The following is a 17,396-nucleotide window of genomic DNA, read 5'->3' as shown; positions in this document are numbered from 1 at the left end:
TACTTTTGTTTTGTTCGAGCCTTGCTCGTCGATTAGATCAAGTTTTGCACAAGATTAGTGATCTCAAAGCAGGAGTATTTGTCTAACTCCTTGAGTACATGCAAAGTGAGATGTACTCTTTAAATGATCCTACTAAGAATTAAAGTTCTCTCTGCACTAATGCAGTTTGGTTGCATTTAATTAAGAGGTCATGCCTGGATTAATTTATGTCTGGATTTATTTTTAGACATAGTTGTCTGAATCAAAATGAGGCTAGAAATATCGTGGAGAATACAAAGATCACATGCAGAACTAAAAGAACTGCAGAAACAGGACCTTAGTTGTTAATGAGGCGTTAGAAACAGTGGACACAGAGTGAAGAACACCAGATAACCTATATAAGGAATGGAGTCAGTTGAGTTTTTGTGTTATCTGAGAAAACGCAGACGATTGTACTCTGACATGTGAAGTAGCACAGAAAGCGTTGTGGGATATAATAAATCACAAGCTAACAAGTAAATGTCCTGTATCTCTAAAACATTCTTAAACCAGCAATGGACAAAGCTATTCCAGCTACATATTGCATCTATAAGATGGCGTGACATATTTTTAAAATCAACACGCGCTGATGCACTCGGCTTTGCATTTCACACATCTTAATGTCTCTTTCCAACTCATCTTGGCCTTTTGTCTGACAAACATGTGGAGGCAGTGAAGTACAGAAGCGCTGAAACATTTGTAACCAAATGAAGACCAGATGAAGAGGCTATGAGATTCAGTAAAAACATGTGCTCAGATATATAAAGCTGCACACCAGACTTAAGCCTGTGCACATGCTTCATCCGAAGCTGCAACCGCAGCTATGTTCCTCTCCGTTTGCTTGTCCACAGTGCTAACACAGCAGGAGGAGCAGCTCTGCGCCTTCATTATGAGGCTGTAAACTTAAGAAATTTGTTAACATGCAGACGTTTTTCCATCATTTGTGCACATTTCCAGGGAGCATCGAGTGTGATAATGTTCACTACTTGCTCCCGCTCAAAGGACGGTTTTCATTCAGAGAAAGAACTGTAATAAAAGAAAAGTGTTCAGTTTGAGGAACTCTGGCAATTACAAGAGACATTTGATAAATAATTATCCAAAAAATGGTAAGCCTTTCTCCTCTATAAAATAACAGACTGATTAATGTGAAATAAGACTTGTGTGTATTTGAACAATAAGACCAGAACTGATATCTAATCTATTAAGAACATAATGCTTCATATTAAAACAGAGGAAATGAAATGCTGCATATTTATTTAGAAACTGGTAAAACATTGAGATCTCAAGTTAAAAAAGATATTGTGTGGCTATGCGTGTGCTTGCTTTAGCTTGTAACTGATATGAGAAATTTGGCCTTAAGCACATTATGACCTCACTCTTTTCCTGATTTCTCAGCATTCACAGCTTTACACGAGCGTGGATCAAGTTAACAGGAAGGCCAGCGGGCATGCAAACACACGCAACACAAGCACACACATATTCACACGCAAAAACGTATACGCACACACACGCAAATCCATCACATCTTTCAGCTGCTTCAGAGAGCTCCTTTTTCCAAAACTCAGACAAAACCACAGACTAATTTGGGAATACATGTCTGCGGCTGTTGACACATAAACACACACACATTTCTAGAGCAAAGAAAATATACATGCACAGAACTGCAAAAACACATTCCCTAAGTGCTGCCTGATAGCATCTTAAAACAGTTATTACTTGTGGTGTGCGGTGTTGGGATAAGTGCTGAGAAGTGCTGGCTAAAACCTAAAACAAACTCTAGGCGATGAACACAACACACAGGGCTGGAAACAACTAAAAGAAGAGAGGAATTAGAGTTTAACACAAAGCAGTTAAATTAACCGAGGTTTTGACCTTATTAATAGTTTCTTGTTGTCTCATGCCTATATATAGGTATATAGGGTATGCGTGGTTAATGGGCATGATGACGCCATTTTGATAGGAGCAGCATGTTTTCTAGTAAAAGTTCTGACTCGTTCTCACTGTTTCAGTCCATTGATGGCTTGTGTTGCTGCTCACCGTCCTACTACAGCGAGGTGAAAATGGACACCCGCTTAAATATCCAACCACTTCAAATAGAAATGTTTGTGCAGTGATGTTTCATCTCAAAGACAGAGAATTGATTGCAGTAAACACCAAATAGTAACCTTAGCTAGTTTGCTCATTAAATGAAGTAAATTAAATAGTGCTTCTCCAGGGTCAGTGTAAGAAAAATAAAAGCTAAAATGAAATTAAAAAAAAACATTGTTTTGTTGTGTTTATTATGGGTCATTTATGTAACTTGAATTTCTCATAGTTGTTAAAATGTACTTTAAATATCCATATGACCATAATACAGCTGTTCTAATGGTTTCACTCCAGGTGTATCAGAGGTCGAACCTCCAGTCCTCCTGAGGTCGCGCCATGATCAGGTCACCAATCCATCGCCGGCCCTAAAATGAAAGAAAGACAAAATTGTTGCATCTCCAGTACTTCCAATATTCATTTTTACAAGTCTCCAACTTGTTTCTGTTTGCTATAAAATACAAATTATTTTTATTTTTTACAACAATTATCAGAGGCATTTGAAATACACAAGTACTTAATAACTTTAAGCAAGCAATCTTGCTACTACAGGTCTGGTCAATTTTATCTTCATGTGGGTAACATTTCCAGAATCATGCTGCGTTTCTGTTTGAAGCAAAAAGTCCTAATGTGATCAGAGGACAGGATTCGACTTGAAAGCCTTTGATTTTAACTTCCATGACCCTGAATCAAAACTCAGGTTGTTCCGTATAATAAAACTCAGCTTGGAGCACAGACTGTTAGGGGAACAAAAGACATGTAAGATGAGTTTTAGTGTGCACTAAAGTTGTGTTCAAGTTGTATTTTAGCAGATAGTTTTCAAACAAGCTCAGAAAAACATGAAATAACAGAAAAAAAGAAACAAAAGTAGCAAAGAAAAAGTCAGTGAAGAAGTGGGATCTCTCCCACAATCCATTCCCCCCACCCCTTGTTTTTTGGCCAAGACGAAGATGGCAGTACAGAATTTCTTTTTCTCCTGTGGATAAAGAACAAGTAGAAGCCCTACTGTCCACTAATCACACTTAATGATTCAAATGGGCCTAAGACATACCTTTGAAATCAAATCTACTTACAAACTCACAAAGAACACACACACACATACACACACACACACACACACACCCACACACACACAACCATACAAGGATACACTTTTGCCAAAAATTGTAGATACACACATACACACATCTAGTAGCAAACCGATGTGCTGTTGTACACAGTGTGTGTGTGTGTGACTTGAAAAATGAGGAGAGGAGAGAAGATGTAACTGAAGAAGTGTGAGTTTGCCCTGTGGATGTTTCCGATCCATCAGCAGAACTCTAACTAGCCCTGCAGTTCCAACACTAATTGCTTTTAATGACATCATAGGTAAACGTGGACACACGCGCTCACACGCATACATTGATGGATGGACTTATGTTGGGGGGGAAATAAGAAATGCTGCACACATTAAACATTCACAATTGGGCCATATAGGGACCATAAAACACCAGTTTGTCAAACACTCTGTGGGTTGGTATGCATCACCGATTTCTCCCAGTATAAACAGTAAAACTGTAGGAACCAGTAGAGCAGTTCTGGTCCTGATGAAGTGTAATTTCTTGGATTTGTAGGATTACAGGAGGTAGGTTGAGTTAACTTGTAATTAGGCTTCTAGGCTTTCCTTCAAGTTAAGTCAAGCTTATTTGTGTAGCACATTTCAGCAACAAGGAAGTTCAAAGTGCTTTATGCCCTAAAAACATGACACAGTAATCAATCATGAAACAGCAATAAACATTACGTCTTGTCAAATGCCATCATGAAAATCATCAAGAAAATATACATCAACAGTGTCGATCAATGGTCCAGTTGTGAATCAAGAGTAACTCTAAACAGGTTTCAGTCTTGATTTAAGGGAACTCATTGTTTCAGCAGTTTTGTAGTTTTCTGGAAGTTTGCTCCAGATTAGTGGAGCACAGAAACTGAATGCTGCTTCCCCATGTTTGGTTCTGGGGAAGCAAAGTCACCTGGTGACATCGTAATATGAAGCTGTGTATTGTCTCCGTTGTTATGGTCGCTAATCTTAGCACTTGTTTGCCAGTAAATGGAGACAAATTATATGTCGAAATAAAAACAGCTTGTGAGATTGCATCTGCAAACATGAGTGTGTACGTAGAGTATTACCCTGCAGCTACATCAGGCTCCTATAGCGGCATTTCCTGAAACTTCCGTGCAGGATAAGATATCCTCTTTCACTCCCATCCCCAAACAGACACACGCGCGCACACATTCAGAAATGGGCCGTAGGCTGCAGGCTTAGCTCAAGCTTTGAAGTAATTTGCAGGAGGATAAGATCAGGCTTTACTTTCCATATTTCAAAGAATTATGGGCCTAGTACAGAAGTGGGGCTATTGTGCTTTCAGGAGGGTTTAAATATTCCAATAAAAGAAGGAAATAGTGGCCGTTTCATAAAGCATTTACAATGATGAGAAAGGAAATAACAGGAAACCAGCTAAATATAAAGAAAAAACACTAATTGCTATAGAAAACAGAAAACTGTATTATAGCTACAAAACACGGCAGGAACTCCACAGTCTGACGTTTACGTTTTTTTTTCTTTCTCTTAAGCAGTTCTAATATAAAATCAACAAAACCTCTGTTATGATGTCATAGTTTTCAACATCAGAGTGGACTTTTGTCTGTGAGTAAAAGTACAGATACAAACAACTAAGACAGTAGCTTCATTTTAGTCATCTGTAAAATAAAGTTCAATTACTTTGACGCAATGAAATGCAAAAAACAACTAAAAATGTTTTGTAGGTTTTTGACATTTTTGCCAAAACTGGTGGATGTTCACGACATTTTTTTAGTGTAATTATGTAGCGTTAAGATGTAGCAAAAAAATATAAGTTATTCAAGAGTTTTATATAAAAAGGTTGAATTTCCTATCAGACAAACAGAACTTTAAAAAGACTAAAAAAATCTTTATGTTGCTCATCAATTATTTACGATTGAAAAAAGTAATCAGACTTCCATGTGCTAATTTAGATTGAGGGAAATAATCTATAAAACTAAAACCAAAGCAGTCCACATCCACCCAAACAGAAACTCATACTGGCCTATGCATGCGAGTTCTTACCCTGAGAACAACACTCTTCCTTCTGGGTGGCAGAAAGTAACACTGTTGGCATCTGCAGCTTTCTTTCTCTGACTAATCGCTTCATTATGGAATTTTATGTTACCAATATCTTTGGTACAGAGAGCTTTGTTTCTTCAAAACAAGCCTCTAGGTAAATATAAACACACTTTGTAAATTATCTAATAGATGGGTGGCATTATTCTCATTTTGCTCCAGCTGGCTTTGGGGAACCTATTTTGTTGTTTTGGAAAATTCCTAAGTCCGTTTAAATGCTGTTTGAATGCTCTGATCTTTTGTAAGTATTTCACTTTATATGGATCATTTTAAAACGCTTTATAGTAGGACCGACTTATAAAGCAAAGAAACAAACATATCTTTCACACTATTGAAGTGTTTTCAGTTCATGATTTCAACCCTCTAACGAGCACAGCCAATGTGAATAGTGGCAGAAAAAAAGAGTCAGTTGTTTCATTATCCATCCATCTGGTGCCATTGCCTACCATTTGGACACCTAAAGTGCAAATTTTTTGCGGTGCCTCTCGCCCCACTATGGGAATATATCATAGTTCTGAATTTGTGGGTGCATTTCCACGATTTGGAAAATTAAGACTCACAAAGAAAACATATTTTAAGTGGAACGAAAATGAGAAAACAAAGTCCAAAGTATGAAATGTGACAACAGGGAGTTTAATGCAGAACTCAAACTCATCCTATAAAGTGCTGTTAGAATAAGTTGTTTTTGTGCCGTTTCCATATGTTGTATTTATTTGATTCAAATCCCCCCAAAACAGCAAAACGGTCAGTCTTCAAGGAGCTAACTGACCCATATTGTCACGAAAACTTTGATTTTCCTGAGGAAGATCATTTACAAATTTAATCAAAATTATAAAGAAACATTCACGACTTTCAATCCTTTCTGCTCATCATAGCAGCGGTTTCTCACTCCTTCCAACAAATTGTATAAATCCCTTAGAACTCGCATCAATTGCCTCCTTATTTTCTGCAATTTTACATTATTATTGTTTGCTTATATCATGTCAATCAAAATGAACTATACTAGTTTCAATGCTTTAGTCAATACAAGAACTTGTCTTCAAAATCTGTGAAATGTACACTTTTCATTATCAGTTTTCCCTGAAAATGTCTCTCTGACCAGCTTCTCTCAGATGAACCTTATGTTGATGTTATTGCTATAAACATGGTGTGAGAACTTTTCATTTAGATGACAATGTTATTGACATAAGTATGTGCTTTTGAGGAAATAGTGGCACACTTTTGCAGGTTGACTAGGTCTACAGTTTGTGTTAATTGTTTCAGGAAATGCACTAGTTTTTCAAATGATGCACAAATGGTGAGAAAGTGACTGGAAAAATAACTGTGAAACCAAAAATCCTTAATCAGCAGAACCTCTTCAAATTAGATGCGCATTATCTTAGATTAAGACACTGTAACACGGCTCAAAATCATTTCTAAAGCAGGACAGATGTAACACAGTGAGCATGTATGCATTTCTCATGTCTTGCTGCTTTTGTATTTTGCATTTTTCATGATTTTCATAGATTCAGAGCAAGTTGCTTCAGTCACATGCTGTGAGTCTCCTGCAGCTTCTGCTTTCATTCACTATGTTGCATTTCTTTCCACAATCCCATTTTACCACCTACACTTCAGAGTAGTCACAGCTTCGGTGTGTAATCATGGTGAGTCAGCTCCCTGTTCTGTGTTGAAAAATTACAGTTCATCGCGTAACATTATAACCACATAGATCATGTGACGTGAGAGGTGGGTCGGTAATTATTCTATATATCCTTTATGTGTAATGCAGGTTTATTCCAAAGGCCATTAACAAGAAAAGCTATTATTATTATATAAGAGTATGTCCAATGACATGTAAAAGGGTTTTGTTTTCCAATTTCTGGGTCTGGACTTCCTTTTAAACTGTCCCTATGACTGGACAATAGGATGGGTAGGATAGGAATTTGGGTAATACACACACATGCCTGCACAGCATAACTATTGAGTTCAGAGTGGCAGGCCACCTGCCAAAATGTAGTCAGACAATATGGCTACAGCGCTTCTAAATGCACTGTGGTCTGTGGAAGTGGTAATATCCAGCAAGATAAACAAACAGAACCACAGAGTGCCTCTGTGTGTTTATGCTAACATGTACTCAGATGTTTAGGTTTCTTGACATATTCAAACACAGTAATATTGCATATTATTAATGCATAAGCATCTGTCAAAATTTTCTGTGTGTGCAGGACTGCCAAGAGCCAACAACGTACGCAACTTCCATGGTGGAAAAAGAGCAAGAGAAGAAGGAAAATAATAGCTGTTCACAGTTAAAAAAAAAAAAAAAGAACTATTCCAATAAATCTGCCCCAACCCCCAATTTGCCGCCCCTTTTTTCTTGTTGTGAGCCATTTTTATGGGCGAAATTAGTTCTCCAAGCCCCCTGACAGCGCAATAAAATACTCTGCCAGGTACGAACACTTATACTGGGCCTCGGAGAGAACAGAGCACAGAGGGAAAGATAAAAAACAGAGACCGAGGGAAAAATTGGGCCGTTAAAAGACTAAAGGAAAGCAAGTGAAACAAAGCCAGTAATAATTTAACAAATAGTTGTGGAAAGACTTTAATAGGTAGGGGTGGTAATGGAAAGATAGGTGTGTGTAAAAAAGAAAAGTGTATCACAGACAAAAAGAGAAAAGCTATATATAAAAAGAAAAAAAAACAAGAAACTCAGAAAAAGAGAATAAGGAGATGAGGAAAGAAATGGGAGGTTAGGATAAGATGGATAGAGGAAAGCTCAAGAAAAAGGAGAGAAATGACGCAGAAATGACTTTTACATCTGTGGCCCAAAAATCCCTCCGGACCACTGCACGTCCAACAACACATACTGCATGCAAACACACGCAGACTGTCTTCTCATGTTTTTTTTTTTCTTTTTGTCAAAGTTGAAGACTTTACATCCTGAAATACATATGGTCCGTTTTCCTTTTTGTCCTTGGAGGGAAAAGGAGGGATGTGGAAAAATATAAAATCACGGAGCTGCTGACAGCAGCCAGGAAAACAAGGCGATGACCTGCCATGAGTGACCTCACCGAGGTCAGGTGTCACAAACCCTGAGAAAACCCGAAAAAGAGGAAAAAGGAAAAGGGGCAGAAGAAATAGATTCAAATGTTACAGTGAAACATTGTTGTTTAAGGTAAACATTTCTCTAAATCAACACCGATGTGAAAACTTTTTGTCTCCAGTTATGTACATGGACTGCATCTGTTCCCACGCATGACAATCTCGCAGTCAAAAAATATAGAAATGTTAATGAAATGGTTCACTTGGTGTTGATGCATGCAAACAAAAAAACACTGCTCTTTTTCTTGTCCATAATTTTACAAGTAATGTCTTTTGAGGCTATTGACGTTCCCTAAGAAAAAAACACATCAGGTGTTCAGAAAGTAGGAGTTCTTCATAAATAAACTGAACTCTGATTATGAAGTATGTTTTAAATGATAATGCATGATTGTTACCACTCTTCTGGTTAGGTTACTGATTCAGGACACCTGAAGATCTCTTAAGGTCTTCAGTTATTTCAATCCCAACCAAGGTGTTTTTATTCTCCTATGCAGGGCTGCTGCTGCCTTTTGCTTTGACTTTAAACTTAGTTTGTGTTAAATAAATTCCCATTTCAGTAACTTGGGTATAATGGTGTGTTTTGTTTCTGTTGTAGCCTGTGAGTCAGGTCACAACAATTGCATGCTCATTGTTGTTCTGCTCTGGTAATTGGTGATCATGGGCTCACATCGTTTTGTCAAGAATACGAGTCTGGTGAGCGGTAGACAAATGTGTCTGTGCATGCTGATTAGATGATGTAGTGCAGCTGGGCCGAGTTGGTCAAAGCATCAACTTGTGCCAGGGTTGTTAGTTTGTGCAAAATGTTCTTTATCCATGGTTATTTGGGGGATACACCATGTGCTATTGTTTGTTCTGGAAATCATAAAATGTATGTAGAACTACGTTAGACTGTGAGACATCTTTGTCCATTTACTGTTTTTGAACTGTGAAGTTGGTTTGGTTAGAGCAGTCGTCTCGGTGGCACGGTTATAGTTTCAGTAGGGTTGCCATGATTATCGCCACTTCAACTTGTAGGATTTTTCTTGTCTTTGGCAAAAGACCACCAGCCATTTCTACCTCTACAGCTGGAGATGTGCTTTTGTTCTGGTTTTATTGATCCATAATGCCCTGTGCTATAGTCCACGTCCTGCTTTTGGAGTGACCTTCAGTTCGCTTGACATTTCCATTTGCATTCGAACCGCACCAGAATTCACTTCAACCCGATCAAGACCAAGATTTTTAGGTGGGCCAGAATTTGGTCCGCATCAGAGTTTGATTGTGCAGTCTCCAAACAAACCAGACGGCTTGATTTCTAGGGAATCAAGCCGGAGTTCGATTAAAGCGGACTAAACAAGGCCGATGTGAATGCACTCTGAGCGGCTCCTACTCTTTCCAACACACATCATCACAACAATGCACCTCATTATGCCATTAACACACGTTCTTAGGAGCGTTAGACAGAAAGCGTTTAGCCACTCTGAATGGTTGCCCCAGGAGATTCAAGGATTTCTCAAACATGCATAAAAGAATTAAAGCAACTCTTCAGGTATTACAACATACTATAAAGTTCAGACTATTTTACATAATATATTGAGATAATTTTGGAAACCATAATTGAAAAACTGCTCAAACCTGGACCAAATTGTTTTACTTTTATTATAGATTCTTTATTGATTTATTGAAACTTTATTGTATCGTCTTGTTTTCATGAACCCCATATTTTGCAGTGTTATAACTCATGGCCTAAATGGATTATTACAATCCTTCTCATCACAAGTTTTTGTCTTACTTTGGAATGTCAAAGATAAGGAGATTTTGGACTGGAAACAGCAAAAGCAATACTTTGCAGTCACATTTACACGTGTACTCACCAAATATCCGTCAGAAAGGTCCTGACTAAGCAGAAATTGACAGGTTAAAGTACAAACAGAGTCTCTTCACGATCACTAGTCGCTGCGTCAGTGTCTTCGCAGTTTTATCTCCATAGTTGTGTCTTTGGTGCATGACTTCACAGCAGTTCTTTTGTGGTTTTTAAGCATGAAACAGATTATTCATCATAGCTGACAGCCTCACAGCTTTGTGTAGAAAACATAGTCATTTCCACCTGCCATTTTGAAAACTAAGCCTTTTTTTGTTCTCTTCATGTAACACTCCTGTGAAATCCAGGATTAACCGCTGATCCCCGCGGTGAGCTTTTAACTTTTGGTCTGAAAACCTCAATAGTTTAGCCTTAAAATTTTCTAAAATCCATTTGTAGACATATTTTCTTTGTTTGGTCCATTCAAAGGTCCATAGGTACAGAGGTATATTACTGAACAGGTTCATTTGTAGGTAATCGATAAACCTACAAATGAATATCTCACTAATCCATGGAAACATTTTTTTTTTCTTTTTTGCACAAACCACATAATTACCTCAACTGGTCGTTTATTGCTGGAGGAAAATACAGCGACTTTGAGTTTAATCTCCATTTTCTCCACTAATCTTTATTAGTTTTATGTTTAATCTATAAATGGTCCTGTACACCTGCAATGTTTTCTCCATTACAAGCTACATGTATAAGTCAAATCTTATTTCCAGAGTTTGTTAAGCAGTTGCTTTGTTTTCTGAGCAATAGCATGCATACACAGAATTCAAGTTCCCGCTGTCTATCATCGTCATTCTGCATCAGGGCGAGTACACAGAGCGCTATCTCTGGTGCAGTCAAACAGACAGGGACAAGTGTAATTGTGGCCTGCGGTTTGGCTGAGCATTCAAACGGAAAAGCAGCTTGTCCACATCTCTGTCTGTGTGTCAGTAAGGTCCATTTCTCTTCCAGCCCTTGCTTGTGTGTGCGTGTGTGTTATCAGTGTGCACATACATTGTGTCTGTCAACCACCGTGTGTGACTGAGGGCTAGCAATTGTGAGAAAACAGGACACATGAACACACACGCACACGCTGAGCCAGAACTTGGCTACATGTACGTACCTGGTATGGTGAGAATGCTTTCTGCAGGCTCTCACTGCAGCAACAAGCATGAATAAGCCAATTGTATGAAGCATTTTCAAGGCAAACTTTCACGCAAATGTGGGGTGACAAATATACCGTAAACCCCTCACTGCGTGTTAAAACCAGATAGATAGAACTATGATAAAGTACTTTTCCCATGTGTTTGCGAATGCATGAGTTTTCGTTTGAGGTTATTCTTGTCCACAAACTCTGAATGAGCGGCAAGAAAACAGGAACTTGACTATTGAATGAAAGGTTTTTGTATGTCTGAGCAGTAAACTGAGGAAAAGACTCTGTCTGACTTTTTGTACTACAAAAGAACCCAACATATTTTGCAGACTTTTTGTACATTTAACATAAACATGTTAAAAGCATGTTTATGTTTATGTTTAAGCGCACAGAGCATACCAATGTTTATGCTCAATAAACTTGACAAGTGATGACAGTTTGTCCTTAACACTGATTGTTTATTAAGGTTTTGCCAAGTCTCTCTGTGATACCTGCCAGTTTTTCTACAGCATTGAAGAACTACAGTCAATCAAAGACTGAAACTGCATGTGCAGAATAAAAGAAAAAACTGAAACACTGGTTTCATTGAGTGATGCCAGCACCCAAGTTCATAGTTTGCATTGGTTTGCAATACCAATGCAAACTACGAAGTATTTCAAATTTTGAGTAAATTTTAATTTTGTGAATAATTTTAGGCATAGAATATTTTTCTACCAATTTACAAAGTTATATGCATTCATTATACTGTCTTGACATTTTTTTTTTGTTTGGAAAGTCTTACTTTTGAGGGTTATCTTTATTTATCATCAACTACAGTGCTCTCTTGACTATTCAAAATGTCAGTAAACCTCAAACAGGAATGTTTGAAAACGCAAAGGCGAGATTTCGGTGTCCCTATGAGAAAATGTGTTCACAATTATTTGGCAACTTTTATTGTGCAGAATTATTCTACAACTACATGAAAAACACATTTTCCCACCTCACTTTTTCATTATTCCTCTGTGTAATGAAACTTTTACCAAAAGCTTCCCAATAAACATCTATGACATAAAAAGGCAAGAAAAATCAGTCACCAGTTTAGCCACCCATCCTTTCATTCACTGAGTCAGTTTGTTGATCTGTTAACAATCAGCTTTTTAATTCGGCAGCAACCACAGCCTCCCAGACACTGTGCAGAGAGGGGGACTGCTTTCCTTCACTGGAAAACCCGCATTTAAGAACTGCCTACAAGTTCTCAGTTGGGTTCATGTCAGGTGAGGAAGGGGGCCAGGCCACAAGTTTTTCATCTTCAACCTCTGTACTTGCATGCATGCGATGGAGCATTTGACCTGCAGAAAAATTATCGTCCTTTGAGAGATGCCGACTTCTTCCTGAAACCCGGTTTAAAGAAAGTATCCTCTAAAAACTGGCAACGGGTGTGAGAGTTCATTTTGAGTTTTTAATCTTCAGCCTAAAAAGGTCCAACCAGTTCATTTTCATTATTACTAGCCCAATACAAATACACCACCTCCACCTTGCTGAGTTAAAGTGGAGCTCTGTGCCTGTTACTGATCCACCCACTTGCCCATCCATCTGGTCCGCCAAGATTCATTCTCATTTAATCAGTACAAAAAGCCTTTGAAAAACCAGTTTTCAAATATTTCTTGCCCTGTTCTGTGCTTCAGCTGATGAGTCTTGTTCAGTGGCGGTCAGAGTTCAGCCTTCCTTACCTCCTTGGCTATTATCTCTGAGCTCTGAACATCTTGTACTTTTAGATTCTCCAGGGAGGTTGAACTTATAAATATGAAGAATCTGAAAGATAACGGGTTCTGACCCTGTTCAACATTTGCAACAAAATGTTTGATGGTTCTGTGATCACCCAAAATCTTGATTTCAAGAGTCGTGTTTCCCTCTGAGAGACTTTTGTCATTTTTGACTCTGCAGAGTCAGGAAAAAATGCCTAATAATTATGAGCACTTCGATATAGAGTGCTGAACTCCTTCGGCTATACCCTCCGTCATTACACACATATACATCACCTGAATGCTTAAATTCATTAAGCATTCAACTTTATAGAGCCAGGATTTAGAAAAAATGGCAACGATGTGGTCAAAATATCACTTGCCTAATGCATAAAGTGTATATAATAAATAGATATTGTATAGCAGTGTAACTACAACTGCTAACATATAATTTGCTACAACTTGCACTACTTTTTCTATACTAGCTACATCTGACCTTTCTTGTCAAAAATCTGACATTAAGGGTAATTGATCCTGTATTTCCGGCTGGACATGTAGAAAACTGAGGTTTCTAGACAAAAAATGGACTTGTCATGTTTTGAGGTTGTTGATGACCCAAAGGGCAAATGCACACCTTTGAAAGACGAACAATGAAATGTGGAATCATGAATTTAATACTTGGAAACTTACAAAAAAAAGAAAAGGCACAAGGAAGGCATCAGTACCAAAGTAAGTGCAACAGTAGAATCCGGCAGAGAATAATAGAAACAGAGATTTAAATACTGGGGGAGTGTGAGAACTGGAATGAACACAGATGGATCTAATTAGTAGAATAATAATTGTCAGCTGTGAGGGAATGTGCAAAAATAGCAGAGGTAAAACTGAGGAAATAAGGGGAAATGGCTTGGAGTACACAAGGAACTGAGGAAGGAAAAACACAGAAACCAGGAGAAATGTAAACCAGCAATGGATTATGACTTAACATACAAATTGGGCAAGATTATAAAGACATTAAGAAACAACAGCAAACATGAAAAGCAGGTTTTGAAATAAAGCCGAAGCCAATATCTACAGAGAATAATCATAATCAAAGACTGCAACTCAAAACAGAAAATAAAGACCTAAATAATCCAAATCATGAAAAAAATCCAAAATCACAAAGCTCATGAAAAAAGTAAAAGTTAATTATACTTCAGTAACACTTTTTTTTTTTTTTTTTTTTTTTTTTCTTTAGGAAATTTTAGATGTCTTTGTTTTTAGATATATGCCCCGGTGTGTACGCATGTGTGTGTGTGTGTCTGTGTTTTTTCTACTTTTTTTTTTCCTTACTGTTGTTTTCTCAATTAAATTCATGTACTGAATTTAAAGTCTGAATTCTTTTAATTTGTTTCAGTGGGAATACATGACTGCACGATCACATATTTCTATTTAAAGGCCGTCTTAACAAGTATCTTCACTATAGTTCACTTCCAAAACGAAACTCTTGTCTATCTTTAAGCCTGCAGAAAAGGAACTTTCTTAAACTGTAAAGGATAACAGCTGAAAATTATTTAATTTTAACTCCAATTGCTCAAAACCACACACCACAGATTCTACAACATCATAATTTGTGCTATTTGTACAGATTTAATGGTATGGAATACTTTGTGAAAATAAGTACGCACTAGGCATATACAAAATAAATAAAACCCTTATAATTTTCCACCATTACCAAACAAGTCTGAGGGTTTTTACGTCAATTTACTCCCTTTATTTATGCTTCTTTTATTTTATGGTTTCCCAAATCGTATGTAATGTCGAGCAGCTGTAAAAGCTTTATACGTGCAACCTGATATGCTACGGACATGTCCTGTATGGTGAAATATTAAGTGTATCACCATAGAGACTTCCCTGTGTGTGTACATGTGTGTTTGTCTGTATTCCCACGGCAAGGCCAGTGTTTACTCTTTCTCTGGAGACATGAGTTCTATTTAAAGGAGTTGAGCAACAAGACGGGGAAAAGACAGGTGCCAAGGAAGTCGGCGCAGAGGTCTATGAATAACAAGCTCTAGGAGAATTAGATGATGGCGGGGTTGCAGTGGAAAGTAGCACACGCAGACCACACAACATGGAAAGCAGCGTGGAAACTCTTTGATCACTTTATAACTTTTGCAGTAAAATAAATAACGACTTATTGATTCAATCTCCTTCTGGCCCACTGAAGGAGCAGAGTCTCCTATTTGCAGTAAGGAAATCTGGACAGAGACCAGCTCCCCTCTCGAAGTACAGTAGATCATTCTTTACTTTCCTCTTTCATTCTTTCCTAATACGCAGCTGCGAGTTGGATGTCAGCCGCTCCGCATTTTTATCAGAGCAGTTAGCAAAACATTTCCATTTCGTCGTCTCTAAGTGCTCACCCATCGACCTGTCATGCATATAAATGTATACTGATATGCTGACCAGTGTATCAAACCCATAATCACTTATACCCCTGACATATTTAGGTTTAAAATAATCTTTTTATTTTGCCAACGTGTGTCTTCTGAGAGGACATGACATTAGTGTTTTTGGAGTGGCGCAGACAGAGTCGCAACTTGAATATGAAAGTGGATCTGTGGTGGGAGTCGAACTTCAGAGTGATTACCGTACTTGGAGCTTATCACCAAAGACAAATAATCAAAATACCAGTGGAAACATGCAAAGAGATAGTCTGGAATGAGAAGAGATCATTTCTGCAATGCCAATAAAGATTTTTCCATTATTATTATTATTATTAATTATTATTATTATTATTATTTACACTTTTTTATATATATTTTATTAGCCTGGTAAAAATAAGTTTCTTGTTCTTCGCTTTGGATCATAAAAAGGGTCTGGATCCTCGTCTACTGAGAAACAATTGCTTACTGGAAGCGTGGAATCTGTTTAAATTTTAAACGATTGTGTCTGATTTTACACAGTCACTAACGTTTGGCCATGATGAGTGCTATGCGAAAGCTTAATTGTGAAGGAAGACACGCTATGAAGGTTCCCAGAAGTTTTGCAAGCTGTAAAAACCACCGTGGGTAGTAGGGCCAAAATATGTTTCCCAGCAAAACAATTGGAATTGTTTTGCACTTATCTGATATACTTATTGCTTTTTTGTTGGTTTGTTTGTTTTACTCAGGATCCCCAAGACTTGTAGGAGCTGCTACGTTAGTTACCTCTGTACACATTTCAAGACAGCAGTCCTTGCTGCTAAATAGAAGACGACCTGCAAGCAAACATTAGATACACAATCAGATAGAGAATAGAGAATGCATGCACACCCACGCAGGGAAATAAATCAGTCTGTGAGCAGGGATACAGAGATCCATATTATGTGGTTACTTAGTTACAGCACATTAATAAAACCCGTCCCAGTCACCAGTCAGCCGAGAGGAGAAACAGCTGTGAATGCAGAAGGTCAGCAGAAGGAGGAGAACTACTCCCTAATTCTCGGAGAGTAAGCAAGCATGTGCGCTCTCTCAGTCAGTTTGCAGGTTTTCCACCATATACTAGTGATTAATTGGGATAATGACCACCCAAAGCACAGTTATAACACAGAGAAAGTTTCAGCAGCTCCCTAAGTGATCAGCCTACATAGCTGACCTTTACTAAAACTCTGCTCGGATATCTTTATTTCATTCATTATACATGCCACTGTAATAACAGGAAGCCGGCTTCAGCTGGCGGCGCAGATGTTCACAGGATGAGAGATGAATTTATTTTTCTGTTTTTCCTTTTGCGATCCAAATTCTCGCCCACGCAGTCACACAAAAGCAAAGAAGGGAACGTGGTTTGCGGAGCAAGCAAATTTGTCCGCTTCCCAACCGGACTGCCATACCACCTGCTCATCAGTTTTCTGGGAACAGCTCATCAGCTGCCCTAGGCAGCGATAGAGGAGTCTGCTAGCTGTTAGAGACGTTTCTGGGGGCTACAGGGGTTAACTCTCAACAAGAGGCCGATTTACAACCAGGAACAGGAACCATCTATCAGCACTCTGTTGCTTGTCACCGAACAGGCCAGACAGAGGCGCCTGGAGCCAAATCCACTACTCAGAGAAGTGGCTTATAGAATTTTAAATGAATTGACAGGACACTTGTTGGTGCATAGCGGTATCCTGCAAATGACAGGTCACCATGCATGCGTGAATTAAAGAAAGATTTTTGGGATGCGAAAGCAAAATTTGTCTTGGGAGACTTTTCCATTAGCTTTCAGCAAAAATGTCATTTTAAATGGTCAAGCATAAAACGGGCTTTCAGTTTACATTATATTTTATTTAACAAGTTGTGAAGAAGCTACGAATCAAATGAACGACTCGCTATTTGATTCAGAGCTCTACGAGTC

The 17,396-nt window shown here is 38.2% G+C and overlaps 1 long non-coding RNA gene across 1 annotated transcript in view; it reads right to left on the bottom strand.

The window, feature by feature from the left end:
- Nucleotides 1-1,255: 1,255 nt before the first annotated feature.
- LOC148155819 (uncharacterized) overlaps nucleotides 1,256-17,396 on the bottom strand; it is a 27,482-nt gene continuing 11,341 nt past the window's right edge. Inside the window, exon 2 of the long non-coding RNA XR_015765094.1 lies at nucleotides 1,256-2,468. This is a non-coding gene — a long non-coding RNA (uncharacterized LOC148155819). The remainder of the gene's footprint in view (nucleotides 2,469-17,396) is intronic.

The sequence above is a fragment of the Poecilia mexicana genome, unplaced genomic scaffold (genome assembly GCF_051168715.1).
Source record: "Poecilia mexicana isolate PSO_F unplaced genomic scaffold, ASM5116871v1 scaffold_13, whole genome shotgun sequence".
In the NCBI taxonomy this organism is placed as follows: Eukaryota; Metazoa; Chordata; class Actinopteri; order Cyprinodontiformes; family Poeciliidae; genus Poecilia; species Poecilia mexicana.
The sequence above is the reverse complement of the archived record's forward strand: the minus strand, read 5'-3'. Positions and strand labels throughout refer to the sequence as shown.